The sequence below is a fragment of the Mirounga angustirostris genome, unplaced genomic scaffold (genome assembly GCF_029215605.1).
Source record: "Mirounga angustirostris isolate CCGP_5_RB_7025 unplaced genomic scaffold, mMirAng1.0.hap1 SCAF_4, whole genome shotgun sequence".
In the NCBI taxonomy this organism is placed as follows: domain Eukaryota; kingdom Metazoa; phylum Chordata; class Mammalia; order Carnivora; family Phocidae; genus Mirounga; species Mirounga angustirostris.
Genome location: NW_026991712.1, coordinates 125,383,689 through 125,398,573, shown reverse-complemented (window position 1 = coordinate 125,398,573; position 14,885 = coordinate 125,383,689). Strand labels below are relative to the sequence as shown.

At 35.6% G+C, this 14,885-nt stretch overlaps 1 non-coding gene across 1 annotated transcript; it reads left to right on the top strand.

The window, feature by feature from the left end:
* Positions 1-4,746: 4,746 nt before the first annotated feature.
* On the top strand, positions 4,747-4,850 carry LOC123860607 (U6 spliceosomal RNA). The gene has a single exon (XR_006794735.1). It is a non-coding gene; the product is annotated as a U6 spliceosomal RNA (small nuclear RNA).
* The last annotated feature ends 10,035 nt before the right edge of the window (positions 4,851-14,885 follow it).

The window sequence follows — 14,885 nt, the reverse complement described above, 5'->3', positions numbered from 1 at the left end:
TTCTCCAAGACTTTCAAACTCACACAAAAACTTTTCAATATGAGAGTTGAACCATTTGTTACGCAGTCTGTATCCTTTCTATCATTTACTTTTCATTTACATTTATGTAAAGTTACATAAATTTACATAAGTATAAAAATGCAAATTTTCATTCACATTCAGGCATTTATTGAGGTAAAACGACTCCTATGTTTGAGTCATCCCCATCCCTTCACTTTCTATTATCCTATGTGATTTCACCATATCAATCACCCCAAATATCTCAATTCTCATGGCTTCTTATTTCCTCTATGCCCATGTCTCTTCTATATATTTCTCTCTAGGGACTTATCTCCACAGCCCTATCCTGAACATTGCCCTCACCCGAAATGGATTAGAAGGCTTAAACTCCGTTATCTTTCTTGCCAATTACAGCATCATTTCTTTTCAGACACCTTCCCAGCATTCCCCACACTCTTGTTCTTTGATCTTCTTGGGCATTCAGTTCTCTTGACATCCAACTTTGTCTTCTAGTTCTGGACTTTAGGTGTTCCCTACTTTTCTCAACACTCCATTCACTTCAAGTGTCCTTTAGCTAACAGCCTCAGGTCCTTTGCCTCCCTGACTTTCTAGATCATCCCCGAAAATCCCCTTGCAAATAAAAAACCATGAAAAATTGCCTTCTCCTTTCCTACTCCTGTTAGATTTTAAAATCAGAGGCAATCACACTTTAACAGCTGCTCTCTGATTTATTTCGACAACTATCCTGATCTTTCCATCCGCACGCCATGCACCTTATCTTGTTCTTCTGCAAACTTAGAGGTAATCTTGACTTCTATTTCAAAGAGAGAAGGGTCTGAGCCACCAACATGACCTTTCTTTATTAACTCCCCATCTTCTTACAAATATGTCTTATGTCTGCCTCTAGCTTCATTTTCTTTCCTTCAGTCTCTTAGACAGACTGAGACTAATCCCCAATTCCTTTCCAACCACCCTTTTTAAAAATTGGTATTAAGAACAAACAAAATCAAAGATGCATCTTCAGATTACACACCACCTTATATGGCACCAGTTTATCTTAACAATAGCCTTGCGTATTTCCCTGGTTAAGTGACTTAACCTGGCAAATTCAGGTTCATCAATGTTGAATGTTTGGCCAATGTCACACTGCTAGTGGTAGAGCACCAACCCATTTCAAGTCTTTCTCTTCCCTCCACACTGCATTGTTAGCTATCTTTTCATACGCAATCTTCCAAATTAAATTTACTCTCTTTATTCATTGTGTCCATCACAGTGCTTGGCCTAGTACCTTACAAGGTATTGGTGGAATCTCGGCTTCAACCATGATAAAGTAATCACAATGATTCAGTGCTTTAAATTCTGCATTTACAAGGTATACTCATGTAAACTCTGCTCTTGGTGTCCAATTTACAGAAATGTAACAGAAGATCCTCTCCGATGGCAGTCCAGTGGAGGTTGGCATGATCTTTTGAATGCTTGAAAAGAGTAATGGTTTACATCACTGAACTATAAAATTGGTACTGCCAACTCCTAATGACCTTCTTGACTGTCAAGATTTCCCTCCGGTTCTCCAAATGCCTTAAATTATAGAAGAAGAAAAATCTGAAATACTAAAATCATATTAGAACCTGCACCTGGAGAAAATGCTTCCAGGAGTCATAAAATTGCTAAGTTATGCAGATGAAACAATTTTATTTGAAAAAAAAAATCATAAAGAGAACTTATGCCATGAATCAAAGTATCTAAAAAGAGACAGAAAAAAAATGACTACATTTTTTTTTAAATTTTCTGTTCCATTTGGGATAAATATTTATCAGATACATTAAAGAAGAGTTTTTGTCCAGATGAACTTTGCATATACAACTGTGAAATTATTTGTAGATGCTGCTTTTCAGTCATACTGTGGATATTGCTTTTTAGTATAGCAATGGAATAGCATTTCTCTCACTTGAAGTATGAAAAGGAATTTTCCTGCTTTACTTTTCTTTCCTGCTATTTTTTGAATATTATTGCCCTTATGTGCCCTGTAAGTGTCACATCTGATTGGATGCATTTCCATAAGCTTTTCTAGACTTCGTTAAATGTGCATCTCTATTTATTTTAAAGGATAGATGGCAACAAAAAGATTAAATCCACATGTTAAATCCAGGTCCATCTGAAGGGAAATACTTCAGTATGAAGCTATTAGTAGTGCTCTGATGGAAAAGTGATACCTGTCTTATTTACCGAGTGGTATTCAAGGGCGTTACAGGTAATGCCTGTCCTACGAGAATGTAAAGGACAGAAAACACATATCAGCACAAGTATGGGTTGTATTTTAAAACCACCCTGTGCAGTTTGAACCAATTTACTAATTGCCTAATATGACATACAGCATAATGGGAGGAATGCTAGAAATCCCAGCCATAAAACTGATGTCATTAAACCATCATAAGCAGAACACTGTGCATCTTTGTCCTATTAATGTTATGATTAGAGGCCCCTTGTTCATTTCATGGCAATTATAAAATTTTTTTCCAATTGTACCAGCCAGATCATTGGCATTCCTTCACATTCTGTAGTATCAGCTCACGAGATGGATTAAATGGGAATCACTCAATGTGATGTAAAAAAGGAGATCAAGAGATGAAACAAATGACTCTCTTCTGCTATCAGTTTGGGAAAACTGATGAAAGTGTTGGAAAGAAGTTGGCCGGATGGTAAAGTGTTTTATCAGAGACTAAATGACAGTGAGGTAGTTTGATATATTCAGTAATACCTGCTAAACCATTAAAAGAGAGAGAGCAATAAAATGACATGTAACCTCAGAAACATTTGCTTGTTCTAGGTTTGGGCATTCTTCTTTGAACTTTTTCCTTTTTTGCTTTGGTGGAATTGGGGAATGAGATCTGGTTTTTCATGTCATAACTGCACTTTGAACTAGACTAATAGCTAGTTCCATTAGGTTTGTCAGTAGAAGTAGAATTTGCCAGTACCGTGTTCTGTAACTTAAAAACTATTCTCTAGAGAGATTATGTGGCAGATGCAGGCTTATATATGTTAGAGTGAGTGACTTGTTTGCTGGAGTTTTATGGAAAGAATTTCTTGGCTATCTGGTATGCATTTAGATCCCTCTTTTCTCTATTTGTCAACTCTGTGAACTGTTTACTTGAAATTTATTCATTTAATAAGAATATAAGGGTGCCATTTGGAGAAAATCCTACCAACACAAACCCCTTTGTCTTCACCTAATTATATTTCACTGGATCCCATTGAAAGAGGAGTATTGGAGGCTTCTTTGTGGACACAAACTGTCTTCCCCACCTAGTTCCAGCCAGCGTCTCTAATTCCTCCCGAGGCCTCTACCTTCAGTGTCTGTCCTTGTGTGGTCTACATTGCCCCACTGTAGCAAGAATTCCTCATCTTGATAACTGATCGCCCCTGATATCTGGTCAAATTCCTTCTCCCCTGTCCAAAAAAGGGGAGGGGCACCTGGGTGGCTCAGTCGGTTAAGATCTACCTTTGGCTCAGGTCATGATCCCAGGGTCCTGGGATCAAGTCCTGTATCGTGCTCTTTGCTTGGCGGGGAGCCTGCTTCTTCCTCTGCCTCTGCTCCTCCCCCTGCTTGTGTGCTCTCTCTCTTTCTCTGACAAATAAATAAAATCTTAAAAAAGATTCCTTCTCCCCACTCCTTACTGTCTGATCACCCTGGCCTGACTTCAGCAAGAATCCTATCAAGTTGGTTTACCAGACTCTTCCCTTATCCTTGATGTTTCCTCTTAGTACATTTCTATCCACTGACTTCCACCCTACCACTTGGCTATAAATTTCTCCTGTCCATGCTGTATTTGGAATTGAACTCAGTTCTATACTGAGGTCTCTTTTTCCCTGTTGTGACAGTTCCTGAATGAAATGTGTTCTTACCACTTTAAAAAAAAAAAAAAAACAAAACTTAAAAAACTTAAAAAAAACTTTGCAAATTGTAGATAACTGTTAGCAATGAGAAAAAATTCTTGTCAATATACATGCCAATAAATTGTGTCAAGTGGAGACTTAGTTGATTTTTCTCACTCCCCACCCCTCAAATACTACTGTGAAAAAAGACAGTTTTAAGTCATTTGCAAGTTTATTTCAACATTCTTTTATTCCACATAAATTTGTAGTTCTTTGATTTCTTTTTTGATAGACATGCAGGTTTTTTATTTTTGAGAGAGAAAGAGAGTGAGAGAGCATGTGAATGGGGGGATGGGCAGAGGGAAAGGGAGAGAGAGACTCTCAAGCAGACTCCCTGCTGAATGCAGAGCCTGATGCATGGGCTCCGTTCCAGGACCCTGAGATCATGACCTGAGCCGAAACCAAGAGTCTGACACTCCACTGCCTGAGCCTCCCAGGTGCCCCAGACATGCAGGTTTTTAAAGACCAATCTCATATTGGGTGAGTCATATTACAAAAGCAGGTAGAAATTGAAGGAAATGATGGCAAATTAGATTACTTGTAGGGCACCTGGGTGGCTCAGATGGTTAAGTGTCTACCTTCGGCTCAGGTCATGATCCCAGGGTTCTGGGATTGAGTTCTGCATCGGGCTCCCTGCTCCTTGGGAGCCTGCTTCTCCCTCTCCCTCTCTCTCTCTCTCGTGAATAAATAAATAAAATCTTTTTAAAAAAAAAGATTACTTGTAATTGATCACTGTCCTTATAATCCCTCTGGTACTACTTAAGGTAAGTATGCCTTAGTTTTGGGGATTAAAAACTAAATACTTGGTTTATAGTGCTTGCTTCAGCAGCACATATACTAAAATTACAACGATACAGAGATTAGCATGGCCCCTGCACAAGGATGACATGCAAATTCGTGAAACGTTCCATATTTTTGTGATAGTATGTCCAAACTCATCATGTTGTATACATTAAATATGTGCAGGTTTTTGTGTATCAGTTATACTTTAATAAAGTTATAAAAAAATTTGTGCTTGTTATAAAAACTGATCAAATGTGATCTGTACCTGAGTTAATAGTATTGTACCAACTTCAACTTCCTGGTTTTGAAAATGTATTATGTTAAAATAAAAAAACAATACTTAAAAAATATTTGGTTTAGGAGGGTATTTATTAGATGACAAGTACTACCTAATTACCATACTTGGTAAATAACTTGCCATCTCTGTATCTTACATTTTTATGGGAAGAAATAAGATATTGAATTTAATTCATATCAACTCAGTTCATTTCAAATATACCTCACTGTAAGTGTCCTAGAGGTGCTTTAATTAAAAAAAATTCTTGTTATTCAAGTTAAATGTATTTTGTGTAGTTTGCTGAGGTTCTTATGGAAAGCAATTTCGTAATTGCAGGGTACTTCTCAGATTTGTATAAGAACAATAATCAATTATCAACATTTCTTCTGGTTATTTCCAGAAGGTAGTGCCTTCTTTGAAAAAATAAATTGGTTTTTACCAATAGCCTTACTCAGATGTAGATACGTTTAGGCTTTCATGCCAGTCCCTTAGCCTTCATTAGTACTGAGTAGTTATGCGTGATGAGGAGAAAATATTTACCAATGGAAAACATGTTGATATAATGAAATGATGCATTCTGGCTATTAAATTCAGGAAGACTACATATGCAGGCATCTCTTTTGAGGTGACGTTTTCATGCTCAATTGCAATTATTTGAAATTCTTTTGAAGAAGTTCTTATATTCATAATTACCTTGACTAAATATAAACAATAAACAGATGCTTTTCAAAGACTTAACATCACTAAGCAATTTCTTATGACTTTTCTTAGAGAAAAGATATGTGTATTTCTTTTGCATATGTAATGCTATGGCACCTTGAAATGGAAGAGACAATGTATTAGTCAGTTAGGGCTGCTATAACAAAATACAGACTGATTGGTTTAAAGAACAGAAATTCATTTTCTCAGCATTCTGGAGGCTGGAAAGTCCAAGATCAAAGTGCCTGCAAATTTGGTGTCTGGTGAAGGTGTCCTGGCTTGTGGATACCTCCCTCTCGCTATGTTCTCCTATCGCCTTTCCTTGGTGTGCAGGGAAGGTGGGGGGAGAGACAGAGACAGAGAGAGAGAGACAGACAGAGAGAGAGAGAAAGAGAGTGTGAGCGAACTCTGGTGTCTCTTAGTATAAGGACAAAAATTCTATGGAATCAGGGACTCACCTTTATGCCCTCATTTAACCTAAATTATTTCCTTAGAAGCCCTGTCTCTAAATATAGCCACATTGGGGGTTAGGCCTTCAACATATGAATTTTAGGGGGATACAAACATTCAGTCCATAACAGACCATATAGTTCAACTCTGATGAAAACTTTGACTCTGGGTATGAGCATTTTGTTACAAATTGGCACACTTATACCTTATAGAGAAACTGACTCTAGCTTCATGAAACCATCTTTAGTGCAAATATAAGACATATTTACATTCTGTTAATGAAATATGTTTCCGTAGTGCAATGCGCTGGTGAATTCTGATCTATTGTTTCTTTAGTCTGAAATAGACCCTTATATTGGAGCGAAAGTATAATATTCACTTACATTACAGCTTTTCTGAAAAAAAAAAAGTTTATATTTCTCCATTTCTGTGACAAAACCCTTTGAAGAGTACTTTTACTGGTAATCAAAATGAGACTCTAATAATACAGCTTATTGTACTATAAAAGTAAGAATTTAGTTAGGAACTAAGTGCCAGTTGATACCCATTGATTCATTGTGATTGTATTCTCCAAAATATCTACTATGCAAGACCTGTAGAAATGCATGGTTATTATAGGCTATATGTCTGCCAAAGTGAGACTGTATCAACTGATATATTTTTACGTACATTACATTTTAAACTTCTTTCCAAGGTTTATACATGAACCCATTGAGTCATCTCTTTGTTAACAGTATCCTATACACCTCAGTGTCTTCTTATTAAGCCAAGTCATATCAACCTTCTTCCTTCTTACACTGTCACTTTCCACAAGGTTTATAGTAAAGCATAAATGAGAAAAAGAAGTGAGCCCCCCCAGCCCTGAATGACTGAGATGTATTTGAATAGTACTATAAAATTGCTTACTCTTGGCACATTCTAAAAAAATAGAAATGTTCTTTAAAAGCAAAACTTTCACTACTTGTAGATGACATGATATTATACATAGAAAACTAGAAAGACTCCACCAAGAAACTATCAGAACTGATAAATGAATTCAGTAAGTTCATGTGATAAAAAAATCAATGTACAGAAATCCATTGCATTTCTATACACTAATAATGAAACAACAGAAAGAGAAACTATGAAGGCAATCCCATTTACAATTGTACCAAAAATAATAAAACACTGAGGAATAACCTTAACCAAGGAGGCGAAAGACATTACTCCGAAAACTATAAAACACTGATGAAAGAAATTTGAGATGGCACAAATGGAAAGATTCCATCCTCATGAGCTGGAAAAACAGATATTTCTAAAATTTCCATACATTTTAAGTAATCTACAGATTTAATGCAATCCCTAACAAAATACCAATAGCATTTTTCACAGAATTAGAACAAATACTCCTAAAATTTTAGGGAACCACAAAAAACCCCGAATAGCCAAAACAATCTTGAAAAAGAAAAACAAAGTGGGAGGTATCACAGTTACAGATTTCAGGTTATACTACAAAGCTGCAGTAATCTAAACAGTATGGTACTGGCACAAATATAGACACATAGATCAATGCAACAGGACAGAAAGCCCAGAAACAAACCCATGATTATAGGGTCAATTAATCTTCAACAGAAGAGGCAAGAATATGCAATGGGAAAAAAAAGACAGTCTCTTCAACAAACGACGTTGGGAAAACTGTACCATTGTCTTATACCATATACAAAACAAACTCAAAATGAATTGAAGACCTAAATGTTAGGCCTGAAACCATAAAAATCCACCCTAGAGGAGAGTACAGGCAGTAATTTCTCTGACACTTACTCTACCATTTTTTTTCTTGATATGTCTCCTGAGGCAAAGGAAATAAAAGCAAAACTAATCTTTTGGGACTACATCAAAATAAAAAGCTTCTGCACAATGAAGGAAACAATCAACAAAACTAAAAGACAACCTATTAAAAGGATATTTGCAAATGGCCTATATGATAGGGGTTAGTATCCAAAATATATAAAGAACTTATACAACTAAACTTCCAAAATACAAATAATTCAATTAAAAATGGACACAAGACATGAACAGACATTTCTCCAAAGAAGACATAAAGATGGGTAACAGACACATGAAAAGATGCCCTACATCACTCATCATCAGAGAAATACAAATCAAAACCACAATGAGCTATCACCTCACACCTGTGAGAATGGCTAAAATCAAAAACACAAAAAACAAACGTTGGCAAGGATGTGGAGAAAAAGGAACTCTTGCGCACTGTTGGTGGGAATGCAAACTGGTGCAGCCACTGTGAAAAACAGTGTGGAGGTTCCTCAAAAAATTTAAAATAGAACTACCCTATGATCCAGTAATTGCACTACTGGGTATTTACCCAAAGAATACAAAAACACTAATTTGGAAGATGTATGCATCCTTACGTATGTTGCAGCATTATTTCAATAGCCAAATTACAGAAGCAGTGCAAGTATCAATTGATAGATAAATGGATAAAGAAGATGCGATACATATGTATATATATATGAAATTGAGTATTACTCAGCCATAAAAAAGAATGAAGTCTTGCCATTTGCAATGACATGGATGGGCTAGAGAGTATAATGCTAAGTGAAATATGTCACCCAGAGAAAGACAGATACCATATGATTTCACTTATTTGTGGAATTTAAGAAACAAAACAAATGAACAAAAGAAAAAAAAGAGAGAAAGAGAGAGAGAGACAAACCAAGAAACAGACTTAAATATAGAGAACAAGCTGATGGTTATCAGAGGGGAGGTGGTTGGGGGGGATAGGTGAAAGAGGTGAAGGGAATTAAGAGTACACTTATCATGATGAGCACTGAGTAATGTATGGAATTGTTGAATAACTATATTGTACACCTGAAACTAATATGACACTGTATGTTAATTATACTGGAATTAAAATAAAAAACTTAAGAAAAAATAGAAATGTTCTTTATACTTTTAGTGCTCAGTGGTGATTGTTTTTTCCTTAGGCATGTCCTTCTAAATGTCTCTCAAGTTCCTAGTATGGGTATCAATACATTACTGTTGTTTCTGTGGTCTGTTTTCTATTTCTTTTTGTTGAAGTGGGGGTTAAATGCTGTTGCAGAGTATATGGGATTGAAGAATCACATAAACATGTCTGCCAATGATCTCAAAAGGCTACGTTCTCATTTAGGGTTTTGAAAATATTTCAAGGACTTCCCGTCCCATTGTTTTCCCAGAAATTGACCATTAGAATGATTTTCATACTTCCTTGACTTTAGAAAATACTCCTTTGTGGTCTTCTAATAAATTATGTGGACTTGGCTGCTTTTTGGCAACTTTCCCATATTATTTCTATTGTTATGATGATTTACAAAGGGGAACACATAAATTGATACACATGGAGACCCCATTATTGTGGAGTTCCCATGCAAATGTTATTTATTGGGAGCCAATCACTAAGAATTATAAGAAAAATAGTTGGTATTGATCCAGCTATTACAGCTCCTGTAATTATCATACTCAGCCATTTAAATCACAGCTATATGCAGCCAAAGATCCACAAATACAATTCCCAGTAATATCATTGAAATTCAGCAGACAGACTTTGGAGCCTGAAAAACCTGAATTTAAATTCCAGGTTCACTACACATAAACTTAATCTTCTGGAAGTTACTAACATGTCTACATTTTCTATTTCTTCATTGGAGGTTGATGAAATTAGAGATTATGTGTATAACCACCTAGTACAACTCCTGACAAAATTTTGAGAGTCAATAAATTGTTAGTATTATTTTTTGTTATGTATCTGTGAGGATAGGTTATTGCTTGTTCTTCATAGAAGTATTAGAGACAAATTTAGTCTCTAGCTATGTAGGACTTTGTAGGAAATATGCACAGTATGAAATATTTGTTATTTTTTTATAAGATCAATGTGGAAATCTTAAATGTTTCAATACATTCATACTTATGAAATATTGCCTTATATAAATTGTATCAAGTATATCAGAATGCAAAAGTGGAGGCATAGGGACCAGTTAGTCCAAATACATTGTGATGATACATTGTGGGAAAAGGTGCTGGCAGTCTGATGGAAAGCTGTAGATGATTTGAGAAGTATTTATAAGATAGATTCAAGAAGATTTGATGACAGGAAATAGTCTGTAGAGGGTAGGTTCAAAGAAAATTCCTAGGTTTTTGGCTGAAGCAACTGTTTGTGCTCTCATTTAACACAAAACAAAATGAGAGAGTAAAATCAGGTTCAGGGATAAAGTGAATTCAGTGTTTTTAATACTGATTCATAACTGGCATGCAATAAAATGCACAAATATTAGATGTTCAATTTGACGTGTTTTGACTATTTCAAGCACTGGTGCAATCACAGCACAAAATAATATCTGGAACATTTTTGTTTCGTCAGAAAATTCCCTCATGTCCCTTTCCAGTTGATTTCAACTCTCCTCTAGGCCATGATTTTATGAATTCTATTATCATCGATTGGTTTTGTGAATCCTCATACTGTGTATAAATGGTATCATGCTGAATGCATTCTTCTGTGTCTGGGCTTTTCATTATAACAAAATACTTTTGAGAAAGTAGCTCATTCTTTTACATTGCTGAGTCGTATTCCATTGTATGAAACTATCCCAATTTGTCCATTCTCCTGTTGTCAGGCTCATGGGTTGTTTCCCAGTTTTGGCTAGTGTGAGTGAAACTGTGATATTCTTTTTATTTTATTTTATTTTTTTTTAAAGATTTTATTTATTTATTTGAGAGAGAGAGAATGAGAGAGAGCACATGAGGGGGGGAGGGCCAGAGGGAGAAGCAGACTCCTTGCCGAGCAGGGAGCCCGATGCAGGACTCGATCCAGGGACTCCAGGATCATGACCTGAGCCGAAGGCAGTCGCTTAACCAACTGAGCCACCCAGGCGCCCAGAAACTATGATATTCTTATACAAAGCTTCTTGCAGATATGTATTTTTGTTTTATATTAATATCAAAGAATGGGATTGCTGAGCTGTAGAGTAGATGTATGCTTAGTTTTCATAAGAAACTGGCAAATATTTCTCCAAAGCGTTTTCCATTTTCCACTCTCAACAGCACTGTATGAGAGTTTCAGCTGTTCCACATTCTGTGCTGTATTTAGTATATCTTGTTTATTTGCCATTCTTGTAGATGTGAACAGATATCTGTGGTTTTCATTTTAATTTGTAGTTCCCTGATCACAAATGATCATATTTCATATAGGTATTTTAATCAACATTTGTCAAAAAAAACCCCCTTTTATTTCCCAATTGATTTGGCAATTGGCCAATTTATTCAGCAAATGAGTCTGTTTTTGGACTCTTGTTTTGTGCATGGATCTTACACTGATACCAGTTAGTGTAAAGTTTGAAATCAGTTTGTATAATTCCTTCAACTCTTTCACTTTTTTCAGGAGGATTTTCTAGATTCTTTACATTTCCATATGAATTTTAGAATGTTCTTACCAATTTCAACCAGAAAACTTGTTGGGATTTTATTGAATCCATAGGGCAATTTAGAGAGAATGAACATCTCTAAACTACTGAACCTTCCCATTCATAAAATGGCAAATCTATCCTTTTAGGTCGTCATTAATTTCTTTAAACAATGTGTTTTCTATTTTTCAGTATACAGGTCACATCTATCTTTCACTTGATTTAGTTATAATACTTTTTATGTTACTTTAGTGGGGTTGTTTATTGCTAGTAGATAGGAATGCAAATCATTTTTATATATTTATTTTGAATCCTGTGAGCTTGATCAATTCCTTTATCAGTTCTAGTCATTTTTTTGTAGACTCTATTATAGAGTTTCATATGTACATAATCATGAAATTTTCAAATAATGACAGTTCTTATTTCTAGTTTTTATGTCTTTTATTTATTCTTAAACATTTTTACTTTATTGCACTGGCTAAGACATCCAATACAGTGCTGAATAGAAGTGGTGAGACAATATCTCAGCCTTTTCCCTATCTTTGAGGAAAAGGGCTTAGTATTTCATTATTAAATATGATGTTAATATTAGGCTTTTCCTAAATACCCCTTCTTGGATTAAGGAAGTTTTCTTCTATTCTTAGTTTGAGTAGTTTTTTTTTAAATCATGAATGGGTGTAGAATTTTGCCAAATTCTTTTTACCTTTCTTGAGAAAGTCATGTGACCTGCTCTTTCCTCTTTTATTCTGATAATGGATTGAGTTACAGTGATTTTTGAATGATATACTAACCTAAATTTCTGGAATAAATTGTATTTGACCATAACATACTATCCTTTTAATGTAGGGATAGATTGGATTCATTAATATTTTGTTATGGATTTTGTCATCTGCATTTATTAGAGATATTGGCCTGTATTTTTTTCTTTTCTTTTTTTTTAAGATTTTATTTATTTATTTGACAGAGAGAGACACAGCAAGAGCAGGAACACAAGCAGCCGGAGTGGGAGAGGGAGAGCAGGCCTCCCGCAGAGCAGGGAGCCCCTTGTGGGGCCCGATCCCAGGACTCTGGGATCATGACCTGAGCCGAAGGCAGTCGCTTAACAACTGAGCCACCCAGGCACCTGGCCTGTATTTTTTTCTTGTAATACTTTAACCATAGGCTTATTCTGGTTTTATAAAATGGATTGGAAAATGTTCTCTCTTTTACTAATTTCTGAAAGTTTGTGTATGATAGGTATTTTTTCTTTCCTAAATGCTTGGTAGAATTCAACAATGAAACTGAGTCTGCAGTTCTTTGTGGGAAAAATTTGATATTAATTTCCTTAATAGGTATGGGTCTCTCACATTTTCTATTTCTTTTTGTGTAAGATGAAATTGTCCATTTCATCTAAGTTATCAAATTCATTGGCATAAAGTTGCTAAAAATATTCTCTTATAATCATTTTAATAATTTTAGTATTTCTAATTACTTCCTCCTTTTCATTCCTGCTGTTGTTAATCTGTGTTCTTTCTCCATGAAATACAGCAGGCTAACTTGTTAGCTTTCAAGGAGGGTGGAAGTCCTTCCAGCCTTTGACAGTAACTTGAGTAAATTTTTTAGCAGTCCCAAATTTGCCTAATTTTATTTTATTTTATTTATTTTTAAAGATTTTATTTATTCATTTATTTGAGAGAGTGAGAGCACATGAGAGGGGGGAAGGTCACAGGGAGAAGCAGACTCCCTGCAGAGCAGGGAGCCCGATGCGGGACTCGATCCTGGGACTCCAGGATCATGACCTGAGCCGAAGGCAGTCGCTTAACCAACTGAGCCACCCAGGCGCCCAAATTTGCCTAATTTTAAATTAACATGATCATTTGCTGTATTACCAGCTTTTCTCTTTTTCAGCTATCTCAATCCATTAATACTTGTACAATATTTTTAAATTTCTTGGTGCAAATTAGTCTACAGAACTAATACTTGAAGAAGCATAGTAAGTGTTAATTTCATTAATTAAAATTTAAATATACAATATTTCTTTGCAATTGAGAGGTACTTTGGTACGTTCATGTTGACATTACTTGCACTATTAGGTAAAACTAGATTAATTAATTTATTGAGCCATTTAGGAATAATTGCCCCTTAAGATAACTCTTGTGTAAGGTACTGGAAACATAATGATGAATAAGACATAGTTCCTGCCCTAAAGGAGCTTACAATGGAGTACGGAGAAAGACAAGTTACTATGACATTATGGTTTACTCTAATAAGCAATGTGATAAAAATAGGCAGAAAGAACTAAGAGGAGGTGACTTAACTCAGTCTTAATTAGGAAAGGCTTCTAAGGGGAGGTATCATAAACTCAATTCTTGGAATGAGTAAGAATTAGCTAAGCTGCTCCCAGATTCCTGTCTTTCAGAGACTGCAAAAATATAATCTATCATTATTCACAGAATCTGTATTTGCAAATTTGCCTACTTGCTAAACTACATTTGTAACCCCAAGATCAATACTCATGACATGTTTACAGTCATTTACAGATATGCACAGAGCAGTGAAAAATTTGAGTGGCCCAATGTCCATGTCCCTGTCCCCAGCTGAGCTCTGCCATCCTGCATCAGCTCTCATATTGTAAACAAGTGTCTTTTTCACGGTCTATTTGGTGCTCTATTTTCTGCATTTTTGTGCTTTTTTAGTGGTGATTTCACTGTTTAAAATGGCCCCAAGCATGATGTTGAAGGGCTTTCTAATGTTTTTGCACACAAGAAGGCTATGATATGCCTTATGGAGAAAATACAAGTTAGATAAGCTTTGTTCGGGCATGAGTTATAGAGCTGATGGCCGTGAGTTTAGTGTTAATTAATCAACTATATTTATCAAGTAAGTAAGGTGCTTTTAAGCAGTAACACACATAAAACAAAGCTATGCATTGATTGGTTTTTGAAAAGGTTGTGACCAGAAGCTCACAGGAGCCTAAGCCAGAGTTTCCCCCTAGGAGCAATGGCTCAGTATTCAATTATTCCATTTTTGCAGTGACTTTATAGGGCACACCTACTACAGATAATGAGAATTGACTGTAAATGTCTTCTGTTTTAAGTTACCAAGTTTTACCATCCGGGTTTTCCAGCCATCTGAAAATAGAGCATTTTTATAAGAACTCTGGTAAGATGAAATGGCATCAAGCGAAAAAGTAATTGCCATTCATTGATATGGAAACATTTTTGAGCATTTCCAGAACTAAAAAATAACCTCTCTGATACCTTTAGCGAGTAGGTTCTTCTGATACCTTAGGACATATCTTCCTAATGAATTCACAACATCAATTGAGA